General features: G+C 40.2%; 1 protein-coding gene across 2 annotated transcripts in view; it reads right to left on the bottom strand.

Moving 5' to 3' along the window:
- The window catches only part of ptn (pleiotrophin), a 53,645-nt gene extending 41,482 nt beyond the window's left edge, over positions 1-12,163 (bottom strand). The window contains exon 1 of one of the 2 annotated variants that reach the window (XM_026146494.2): positions 11,859-12,163. The gene's annotated coding sequence lies outside the window, so the exon portion shown is untranslated. The remainder of the gene's footprint in view (positions 1-11,858) is intronic. The other variant, XM_080291915.1, reaches the window with a different exon arrangement.
- Between the last annotated feature and the right edge of the window lie 540 nt (positions 12,164-12,703).

The following is a 12,703-nucleotide window of genomic DNA, read 5'->3' as shown; positions in this document are numbered from 1 at the left end:
ATAATTCAACAGCAGTTCTGTGCATTCAGTGTCATGTTTTTGTGGTTGCCAAATTATAAAACTTGTCTGTTTCTTTCACCATGAAAAGAACCCAAAGATTTTGTAGAAACATGCAGCAAAGAAATAGAGCCGTTTTATCTTGTTCACTCCAGTTTGTAATGATAGTGTCATCCAGTTCCTATGCCGCCAGGCTCCACATGACCTGAAACGAATCACACGTAGAACCCAGTGACAGTCTTATTTCCAGCCATCGATGAAGCAGAGGTAATGTTATTTACTGAGAATGCACGATGGACACAGATTGGACATCCCTGATCTGTCATGGACATGACTTTTGGCCAAAGCAAATCCTTCACTTTGATTGCATTGTCTTTTGGGCCATTTGGCACAAAGCGATCAAGTTGGTAATGGTGGTGGTGGTGGACGGGGGTTGCTGGCTAATGTGTAGCACTTCTTTGATCAAACATTGTTTCCCAAAGCTAAGTTTCTAGGAGAAAAAGGAAATCCATTCTTCAGAGTTTCTGAAGCCTTGTCATTAGTCTGACATAAGCAGAACAGTCTTGTTTTAAATAAAGAAATACATGAATTAAAATAAAATTACTAATCTAAATTTAAACACACACACACAGGCACGCACGGACGTATGCACACGCACGCACACACACTTTAAAACATCTCTGATACCAGATGGATGAAACCCCAATTTTTTTCAAATAGGTACTTAAAAGACCCATCACCAACCCTAATAACCATGTAAATAACGTAAACTTCTATGTGTAAATATAATAAATACAATAAATAGTAATTCAAAGCCAAATAAGTGATGAGCATAACAGTGACACATGAGGCACTACGTTCAGTAACCTGCTGTTTAGATTTTCTGTGAGCTGCATGTTGATGAACAGCTAGCCCTAGTCTTAGAACTAGGACTATTTTTGAATGTCAAGTAGCAGCATAAAGGGATGCAAAATGAAGTTAACACGGACGTATCAAAAACGACACTTCCTTGAATGGTCAGTTGTACTTGCACGCAAAGCGAGTTAGTTCCCAAAGACCATCATATTAAAATGGCAGCAGAAATAATCATGTTTACAGGTTAAATGCCACCACTTGGGATAGGCATCAAGGGGGGCACGTGCAGCATCACAGATATCCACCGCCTGAGGTACTCTGACGTTAGCTGGAGAGGATGATAGGAATTCAATACGCAGCATCCACACCGCCTAATATATTCCACAATAAAATCGGTGGGAGCTTGTTTGTGTACCACTCCATTGATGGTTCAGCCAACTGAATGTCACTAAAGTTCATCACAAAGTCTTTAACTAAACAGGTTTCTATGTGACAGAATATTCTTGAAAAGAAAAGCATTCAGTTCAGGTCATTTACTGTCTTAGTGTTGTTTACAACACTATCCAACCCAGTGTACTAATAGTCCACATATATTAAAGAAAGTTCATACATCTATAGTCATAGTAATGGCATGGACTTTATGATAATAAGGAATGAAAATGTATACAATTTCTACTCCTTTAAAAATGCTATCCATTTTCCTGCCAAAGTCATTTAGTCTTTTTGCTCACACATACAATGCAGTGTTTACTAAAGTTCAGCTCACAGATCCATCCTATTCACCATCAACCCGCTTCTGCAGTAAGCTATTTCCATCCATCAGGAATGCAATGCGCCAGATTTTCTGTGTGCCCACCAGTGTCATTGTCTACATTCATCTGCACAAAATAGTATTTGCTACAGCTTTATTTACCAAACCATAAATGCAGCAATGCTATATGTGACACAATTTACAAATAAATAAGGGAGCCCATTTTGCTGCATGGACAGATCCAATCATTCCTATTCAAAGTGAAAACACAACTCAGAGCTGCTGTGCAAATACCAGCAGCCCTTCTGTGACACAGGCTCTGTTTGGCTGTGGGATGGGTGTAGGGTTAAGAGGTGAGCAGGGGAGTCAGAGGAGCTTGCATGGTGGGAGAGAGCGGCTCTTGCCTTCAGTCACAGCCCAGAGCATTAAACATAACCTTTCAACTTGCCACCAAGCATTGCAGCAGTCAGAAAAGACATCAAGTCCTTGTGTATGAATGGAGTGTGGTGGGACTACTGCTAGGACTCTTTTTCTTTAACATCTGCTAAGTAAGCCATTGCAGTCGAGGTGGTTTGACCCTGTCTAAAACGAGTGGCCAAAACTGACATGCAGATTATTCAGTAAGAGGTTGTTGTCTCTGCAGAGCTTATACAGCGAAATAATACATAAATGACAAGTTTCTATAATAAAAATAGAAATATTTGGCAAGTAGTTAGTTTATTTATTTCTATTTTTTGAGAAACACAACATTATCAAATAAATAAATGTAGAAACGGGAAAGTTAAATGAGAATTTCATGCACCAGCAAATTTTCATCTAATTCTCTTATCTTTGTATATAAAAAAAGTCACCAAAAGTGTAATTTCATACAAAAGAACAAAACGAATGTATACTAATTCATTTTGGTTTGCAATGGCAGATTAAACATCACTGTTTTCAGAGGCATTTTAAGTAATGACTTTAAGTAATTAAGGAATGCAAATATGGAGTTCGGGGTTGAGGTGGGGGGTTCATTCACGCTGCAGACACACCCGGTTGAATTCCCGCTAGTGTGGCTGTTAGGTTGTTTGTAGCCAGTGAAGGTTCATGTCCTTGTCATGGCAGTGACTTGCTCCTCTGTTTGGTTGCCTGTAGCATCCCCAAGCCAAGCATGAGCGATAACTGCAGTGTATGGAAAATTGGCCTTTCAAATTAAGGCAGTAGTCTAATTTTCTCCATATTCTCTGATGATTATGTTTAAAGGTCACTCGGGTACATAACTGAACTTTTCAAAGTACAAATGGCAAATGCCAGAGGTTCAGAAATTGACTTGCAAAAAAGGGTGCTGTAATGTAATTCTTAGGGTCAAGTTCTCGGGCTCTGCAGTACAACTCTACATGTTTCTTGATTATGCACAAGTGGCCAGCTAGGGTCCAGTGACAACTAAGCTCAATTCTGTGGATTTGTTTAACAATCTTTACATTGTTCAAGGCAAATTTAAAATGCAAGTCTAATAACAAAAGAAGTTCACATTCAATATAACATGTACACATATCAGATTTACATTAAACCAAAGCTTTATAGCTTAATATATAAAAAAATGAATTAGCATTGAATGAAAGAGCATCCATGTCGCAATTCCAACTTTGACTGTTAAACCACATCGTAACCCTCAAACTGCTTTTTTTTTAAGCAAATTGGAAAAGTTAGGTCCTCTATTTTCAAAAATGTCCTCATTTCATTGGCAATAAATGCATGCTGGTCCTCACTGAGATAGGTTTATGAGTACACACAAACACAGAGAGAAAGGGGGAGAATTAACCCTAAAGCCAGGTGCTTCTTTATAAACATCTCTGGATCTCTAACGTGCAGGTTTATTTTTATTTATAGTCTGGTTTGCTGCACTTGGCCACCATCAATCTTGCTGCCAAGCACAAGAGAAGAGGTGTTCTGAGTGAGATATACCTTATTCTCAAAAAAAAAAATTTAATCACTGTTCATGGTGACTGAACTGGTAACACTGACATACCCTGTTGTAGAAATTTTAAAAATTAATGTCACTCCTCTAAAATGTTTTTTTAAATAATTTTTTTAAATTTTGTAATCGTGATAATTGCTACAGTTCTTGATAAGTGATTGATGATTAATGATTCACTGGTAAACATACAATTACCAGCAACAACTAGAATTATGTACCAAAATTATGTACATTCCCTCACACTGCCAAAACAGCTCCGATGTCAGACCTCCAAATGTGTCCAGTGATGTCTGGAACAGGGATATTTGCAGCTGATGATTTAGATTATGCTGTTGCAGAGCTGGCATTCATCTTGTTCCAGCATCCCATCGATGCTTTCAGAGTATTTGTGGACTGGTGAGAGCTTTTAATTTTTAAATCTTCACATTTACAGTTCCATTGAGGGCTACTGTTGTCTATGTTTTATATGTATGCATAAGTCGGGTTGCCTCTCCCCTCACCCCTTTTGAGTTATTTCATGAGAAAAGTTGTTAAAAGAACATTTGCTCTTTCATTTTTGTTTCTGTAAAGTGAAGAAACAGTGGTCAACTCTTAGTTAATGTATAATGATGATCCACTGCAAAATAGGGATGTTCTCCCACTCGACTTACTTAAGTTTGTTTGTTAATTGTTTTTACACTGAATAACTGGGGGGATTTCCATGAATATTTTTATACCTATTTAAATGGATTTGTGGCTGACTCAAGTTCTATATGAAATTCCAGTGTGGACACAAATGGGTTAAAAACAAAAATGCCATCTGTTGGGTAATTATATTCCCCTGCCATATGGCTCTGAATGTTTTACGTAGGTATTGTATTTGATTTTTTTGTTTGCAGGTATTTGCAGCAATTCTGTCTTCTGCAAATATCCTCTCAGTGCCCCTGTACATCAAGCACAAGAGGTTTACATGCCCCTTGAGAGTCAGGGCTCCCTTTGGGACCTGTGAAGTCTAGATACAGTACTGGGAAAGATAGGTGAAAGGAGTAGACGTCTCAAGATATCCTTTCCATAAATGCATCAGGCTGTAGAGGCCGCTAAGCTAAATTGCTCCAAGAGGTAAAGAACAGGAATTCAGACTGTGTTTTTGCTTTCTTCTTACAGGATGCAGCCTTGTACTGTACTGTCATCATCATGTACTGAACAGCATGTGAATTGTTGCTTTACTAGCCCCACTAACATCTCTAAACTCCAGTGGAGAAAGAGGGCAAGGTCACAGCCCTGGCCTAGTGTTTATGGTCAGATGGAATGTGAACTCCGGGTGAGAAGAAAGGGGGGAAGTTATAATGAGGCATCCCCCCTCTGCCGGTTGTTTGTTTGGACAGACCGGCTGTCTCACAGCACAAGCTGTGGATGGAATACTAATGGATATGACTAATGATTCTCTCGCCTCTCTCGATTTCTCCAGATTCCATCCCACTCTACTCTTTCCTCTCACTCCTCCATCTCCCATTGCCTCTTTGTGGAAAGAAACTCCTGAGAAAAGTATTCAAGATGCTTAATTCTGTTCAAATTAACAACGATGTAAGAAACCAACATAGAGCAAGTAACAACACCTCCACCCCTACTGATCCTGCTATCTAATCACTTATTGGTAGGTGGACATAAAGCCATCCTCAGTGTTTGTAACCATGGGCCTATCTAATCCCCTCCCCTTCCATCACAGGCATTTAACTTTCCAAAACATACTTTCTCTAGAATGTGGCACCCTGAGGTAAGAATACAAAGACATCCCAGAGCTGCAGAAACTCTCCACTGGGCCTGATTAAAACCTGCTGAGATTTAGCCAAGGATTAGAAACCCCCTTTGGCATGAGAAGACTATATAAACAGTTTAAAATTATTTTTATGTTAAGTATTGACAATTTTGCCCTTCAAGCAGCCAAGTAACCACTATTTGGCCTAATAAAAAAATCCACATAAAAAAGAACACATAATTTTATTGAGTCAGTTCAAGAGAATTATATATTTTACAAAACTGGCTCCCTTTCATGTGATCACAGCACTGGTAATGTGGTTAGATTTCACATTAAACAATGCAAACCATTCTAATCAGAGAAGAGTCTAACCTCTGTGCATCATTGCCATTAGCAATCCACTTAGCAGTGCGACTGGGATAGAGAAACTAAGTGGCAGACGGTGTTCCACAGTGATGCTCACAATCAATTTAACTTTCCATTCAACATCACTGGTCACATGATGTTGAACAACAAATTCCTGCATCCCTGCGCATAAGAGCAACCTGCTCCCATCCATATCAGATTTTTGTTTTCTTCATTTTATACCCTTTCATAGTTTATGGCTTGCAAGGATCAAATTCTCACTATAGGAGCGATTATAATATCGCTAATAACTCTCTTGGCAAATCTACTTCTGGCTTCAAAGCAGCTAAAAAATCATTCTAAATAAAATGAGATTCCATTGATTGAGCCTTTACATTATAGCATTTAGGTGGAACTTTGCCAACGTATTGGCTCTATGTTATTTAATAGCCCCCTTAGGGTTTTGTGAGCCATTAAGCAAGGTTCTGTACTGGAGAGAAAGTTAGTGATGCGGCTTACTTTTATTTCTGCCGTACCTATTATCAACAGAGAAAGATTTGCAGAATAACCAGATTTTAATTATTAAAAAATGACACAGTCTCCAAGGAATTACTACTAAACTGGTGCTATTATCTAGATGTTATAAATGTGCTTTTGACATTAGCTTTGTGGTAACTACAACTAAAGTATTGCTGTTTATTGTAAAATCCTGAGTTTCAAGCTTTCCCTTCGTGCTGAGAGACAAGATCATCCTTCAGTTTATTAGAGGAATACAAACACTACCCATTCCCCTGTGCTTCACACTCTAAGGCCTGTACACACAAAAACCTTGAGTGAGGGAGCACCCTCAGGAACTGTATTCCCTACATGACATTTGCTAAACATATAGTACATCTGTTCAAGGTTTCAATCTTGCACACTGCTTGAAATATTTAACCTGTTTGAGTCATTACTTAATTGCTAAAATGAAGATATAGTTTAGTTTCTTACTTTTGCATTGTTTTATGAATTACAGTTGGGTCAAAACACATGTAAGGGCACATGTATGTAAATTGTCAGGGGCCACCTTATAGTGCCTCAAGGGGCTTGTCTGAGTAAGGCAAGAAAACCCCAAAAAAGATAGAGAACCCACGTACACGCTCTGGTGTGTGTGTTTGTGTGGCGCCGAGAAGTAGCTGTCTCCCACGTCTCACGGTTTGACTGAGACAAAAAAGGAGATCCGAGAGGTCAGTCAAAAAAGAAGTTGCGACTGCAGCAAGTTTAGATGGAGTTTCGCTCCATGCGGGAAGCTTGGCTTGTGTAGCCACAACGTTTGGTGCTGCAGGCCATCGTGGAAGGAGACAGCGTGGTGATGGGGAGTTGGAGTGAGACCCAAGCTTAGCTGTGCTTTTCTGGCTAGCTGCCTCGCTAACATGGAAGCTAACATGTCTCTTGGAGGGCTTTAGCGACTTCACTTAATGTTGCCCATTGCTGGTCTGAGTTTGAGCACATTCTTCGGACTCGACGGCGAGAACAAAGTGAGTCAGCGGTGAACGGGTTACCCTGCCATCCAGATGACATCCTGGTTGTTCATCCGCCTTCATTCAGCTGTATGTGAAAGCGCTGCCTTCTCATAGCCCAGTATTTTTCCCGCGCACTTTCACCTAGACACAAAGGCATGGTTTCTATTTTCTTTGCTTTTGTGAACCCAAGACTTGATTCCTCACTCCAGCTCCTGTACCTCTGGTCAGCTTAACCCCGCAGTTATCTCCTTCTCACTACAGTTACACCTTCAAAGAAGAGACTGTATATGGTTTCATATTCAAAGGCCATTTTGGGGGGTCTGACTAGTAGAAACTGGGACTATTTCCTTGTGAACATTGTAAATTGTGTTATGTTTGTGATACAGTGTTAATAATTCTAGAGGGGAGAGTGAATTCATGTAATCTGGAGACCCTTGGCCTTTAAAAGAGGGTTTCATACAGTTCTATCCTCATTTTTTTAGCGCTCTGAGAAGAATTTCTTCCTTTTATTTTTATTATTTTGTTGGTGTTGTGTGTTTTGTTTGTATTTTTGGACCCTTTCAGAGGCTAATGCAAACCAGGGGTTTTAAAACAGCGGGGAAGTGGCTGTTTCATGTTTACATTGAACCCAAGTTGCCTTGGAGTAGGGGCACTCTAACAATCTGGTTGGGCACAGAAAATCAGAGGGAAATGATGCTAGGCTATGTTATTGTCTGACAGTACAGCGCACTCCCGGTAGTCGTCGTTTCTCGAGCTTGAATTCTGGAGCTCCTTGTCTTTACCTGCAGCAGCCACACACGTAAAAACATTCTTACAGTTGTAAGTACCAGATTTGGGGTTTATTCCCTAGCAAGGTGTGAATTGGTGTGAAGGCTGTGAATTTGCATTTTCTCCCAGAGCTTTGGTTTTTCCCGCCAACCAAACATAACTAAGAGTGCTATTTGGCTTAGGACTTCACAAGATTGTGACAAAGCTGGGTTACACAATTTGTTGTCAGACAGTCAGGGAAGTGAAAAAACACCTTCCAAAGCACTTCAAATTACATTTGTATTGTGTTTTATGACAGTGCATGCCATGATTTGCTATGAGGATAAATACATGGCTCACAAGGTAAAAACAATACCAGCAATGCTAGCACAGCTGCACAAATGCATCCAATTAAGTCTTACATCACAGCTGCATGTTTACTTCCTCAGCAAGTACAGAATTTCACACCCAGCCATATGACCTTTGCCCTATTTTCCTTTAGTCATTGACTGAGGGGCCTGGGGAGAGATTGTATTTGTGCATGTGTGTAAGTGTGCGTGGGTGGCTCTGTGACTGAGTGGAACACTAATGAGCCAACTGATTATAGTGGAAAGCCTCAGGTTTTCATTAGCTCTCAGAGGATCAAATACTAGATCAAACCAACAGCATGCCAGAGAAAGAGGCTGGCCACAAAGGTTCACTGAAAAACTTCAAAATCTGTACAAATAGCAAGATGGAAAGTTTTACCTTTTTAAATCAGATGATAAAACTTGCTTGTGATCAAAAAGAAACCAAGAAATTCATAATATGCCTCTATACTATGGACAAACACAAACACTGGCTTGTGTAATTGAATTCTTCCACAAAAAGCATTCATAGCGCTTTCATTGAGCTTCCTTAGACAACAGGGACCAACCCCCCTACAAACCTAGAGGTTTTGTACACAGCTTTGATTGTCTCACCCTTCCCTATATTGAAAGAGGTGCTGGCTTGACATCTCTGTGAGAACATCAGCATTTCCACTCTTGATTATTAACCCGACAGACCAAAAAGGTGGGCTCTTTGCAGTAACTTTGTATTGCCACAACTGCAGAAAAAAAGCTATAACAACCAACAAACTCAGGAAATGTGATAGCAAGAGCTCTCTACTCAGTGTCACTTTGACCCAGCATTTTCAGTTTCTTATGTTTTTGGTATTCTTCTGTATTCTGATTTATGTCTGATTCTTTAGTTATCCTGTTTTAATTATTATAAATCTACATTTCAGTTTATTCTGGTTTAGGGTTTAGTTCTTAGGTTTTGTTCTTATGCCCTCATGTTTAGTTTAGGTTTAGTTCTGTGCTTAGTCTTCTCTGCCCGTGTGTTCCCTCTGTGTAAAGTCCATGTTTCTTAGTCTGTGTCTTTGTGAATTGTTTCCTGTTTTATTTTGAAGGGTTATGTCTTATGTCAGTGTTTCTAGCTTCGCTCCCCCTGTCTCGTTAGGTCTAATTCCTCCCAGCTGTGTTCCCCTTCTGTCTCTAATTCCTTGATGACTTCTTCAGTGTATTTTAGCCCCGTGTTGTGTCAGTGACGTGTTGTACCCTCAGATTGTGCCTGTTTGTTTCCGTTCTCAGCGTTCATTGTTCAGTTAATGTTTTGTTCATCACCAGCAATAAAGCTCTGGTTTTCAGTTACAATTCAGTCTCCACGAGTCCTGCATTTGGATCCTCACCTCTGCCTGCCCGCACACAGAGCCCCAACAGTCAGTTTATCAAATATTTAAATGTTTAAATGCACTAAATTGCAACTATCAAGGATTAAAGAATGAGTGGTCAGCAGCAAGATTGATAGTGAGCAAACCAATACTTTTGCCTGAGAACCCAAAGTACAGGATGAGGTAAAAAATTAATCTTGAGGCTAAGTTGATAATATCTCATCCCTGCTACAGGGGCAGGGAGAATTTAACAGAGTAATGGGTTGCTTTGCGTCAACTGTAGGGTCCAGTGGTTCTAGAGTGCTACCCATATAAGGCAGTGTGAATCAAATATGCCTCAGTTCTGCTGCTTTTATTTATTTTGTTGCCACTTGTAATAACCAAACCTTTGGAAATATTTAATAGTTCGTGTTTAACTTTTTAAAACACGAAGGATTTTTTAACCAGATTTATTTACTTCCAAGAGGTGGGCACCAGAATAATCATTTAAGGGTCACATGATTGCTTTTTCCAGCTCTGCTTTACTGCAGATTTTACTTCTAGCCTATTATCTTTAGAGATTGATGGTTAGGACAGTTCCTTGACAGGCCTCTCTACTGGCATCCTTCCTTTCCTCTTTTCTTCTAGTCCCTTTCTTTCTTTTCCTCCCTTTCTCCGTAGGGCCCCTGGACCCCATCAAGTCTCATTCTGTACATCCCACATGTTAGGGGTCAGTGCATACCCCACAAAAATAAACCAGTCACTCAATGTGAGGATCTTTGTGTATGTCCTTACCCCCCTAGCCTCTTTCTCCATCTCTCTCTCACTCATTTACTTGCGCCCTATAGACGAGAACTGGCTCCATTCACAGTGTTCCCTCCCCCCTGGAGCGAACTTCTCTGGCCCTAACAGAGTAATTCTATGCCTTATTGCTCCAGCTCCTTCACGGAAAACTTTCTCGTCAAAGCATTTGTAAGGATACTGAAAGAAATGAACTGGCTTTGTGCTTAAACACATTGACATATAGGTGACATCATGTGGTGAAGTCTGGGGGTCAAACGTTTAAAAAAGAAAAAAGGGCAGAATGTGTGAAATGTCTCTTAAAGGCCTCCAAGTGGCCATCTTGGAGAAAAAATGCCAGGACTCTTTTAGAAATGAAGCAGTTTTATGAGTTTGCCCCTGCTGGCTATCATCCAGCTTAATCCACATTGTGTTCTGACTTCCTACAGACCAAAGCAGGTTTCTCAAGCTCATCTCCACTTCATGTTTAATCTCCCCCTGCTCTTTCATTAGGACCACACCATGTGTTGATTCTGAAGAAATGAAGCGGACACCTCATTTCGAGCAAGAATGAGCCAGAGAAAGCTTTTGTCCACAGTAGGAATGCCCATAAGACAGAGAGGAACACTGTTTGGTCTGACTCGGGTTGCTATACCGGAGCTGAAGAAAGCCATGGCAACGCAAGCAGAAGGTCTTCTGGATCACTTAGTGCTGATACAATACAGCAGCTCTGGGTTTGTCATTCCAGTCAGGCCTGACCCAAATTACTACATCCTGGGAAAAAGTAGCCCACTTCAATCAGTGCCCACGCACAGGCAGACTTAATTTGGGCCAACACATATTTGGCTGATAGCAGTAATAAACAAAACATATGGATGTTTGAAGTATAATCACTGAGAAAGAGGGCCTGTTAATGATTTAACAGCAAAGTCTGTAGCCCATGGCTGTTGGATTACTGGGTCTTTCCAATTGTTTACACAGTATGTCTACAAGCCACTTTTCCATCTGCTGTTATAATTCTCAGCATTTTAAGCTTAATAGTCTTTTATATTTTCATATGTTTATTATCTCCTATCAACAGCCTCAAGACAAAATCTGCTTAAAATGGGAAGAACAACAAAGAATCAATTAGGACCATGTCTACAGAAGTTTGTTTTTTTTATTGTTTGTTTGGGGTTTTTTTGTTTTTTTTACCAAAAGGCGAAATATCAGAAAAATGCACAATTGCAAAAGTGTTGTGCTTGGAGCAGAAACTTTTGCTGAGTGTTTTTTTTTTTGCAACTTTACAAAAACTTTACTTATTCCAAGTTTTAAAGCCATATGAAAACAAGCTGGATGGATACTAGCAGTCCTTGAATCCATATAAATCCCATCCCAAACATACAGAGTGAGCAGAAAGACCAAAAAGCATACAAATGATAACGTCAAGTTACTGCTCTGTTAATCAGTTCAACATTGTATCACCCCCCAAAAGCTACATATCAATAAGTGTAGACCCCGAAAAGGAATCCACTTACTTTGTTTTGGAGGTCTGGTAGTTGTATTTCAGAGCTTAAAGCAATAGTTTCTCCAGGCTCTTTTCATCTGCACCTCTGCCCTGCTGCCCTGCCTCTCCAATACTATTTGTCTTTGTGGGCTGAGCATTCGATAGCAGTGTAGACTTTTTTCTTTTTTTGTGTGTCTGTTACATGGGGTGAGGGGAGGGTGATGGGTTGGGTGTTGAATGCCGGGATTCCTGACTCGTGATCAGGAGCTCATTACCCCCCAAGGTCACTCCAGGGACGCTACGGCCTGGCACTTATGGAGACACCAGAGAGAAGACGTAAGATGGTGGATGAGTGTGTGGGAGAAAGAGATAGGGGGAGAGAGCAGTTAAGAGCCAAAGTGTTTGGGAGATCTATGGGGACCAGGAGAAAAAGCTGTGAGGAAAAAGAGACGGACAGATATGTATAAGCAAGAGAAATGAGACGCTGATACAAATGCCAACAGAGAGGCAGATATTCAGGAGGAGCGAGCTAACGCTACAATAAAATACGTCTGCGTGTGACTCTGTTGAGCCCACAGAGTGAGCAAGCTGAGAACAGCAGTCCCATCAAACCACACAGTTACATAAAATATCGTGTTCATCTATGGAAAAGTCAGTCATAAGCAATCAATGGAATATTGGCAAACACCAGTAGGGCTCTGGGTTTGTCTCTGAGTGCTTTATATAGGCCAGTGTTTCCAAATAAACAAAAAACTTTTGTTTCAGGTAAATAACATATTTTCTGAAACAATAGTACCTTTAATCACTTGACTGTTGTTTATGTGGAATTTTCCAGTGTGTTCATTTTATTTTATTTTACTTATGCTAGGATTGTGG

The sequence above is a fragment of the Astatotilapia calliptera genome, chromosome 17 (genome assembly GCF_964374335.1).
Source record: "Astatotilapia calliptera chromosome 17, fAstCal68.1, whole genome shotgun sequence".
NCBI classification, from domain to species: Eukaryota; Metazoa; Chordata; class Actinopteri; order Cichliformes; family Cichlidae; genus Astatotilapia; species Astatotilapia calliptera.
Note: the sequence above shows the minus strand (reverse complement) of the source record. Positions and strands in the feature narration are given on the sequence as shown.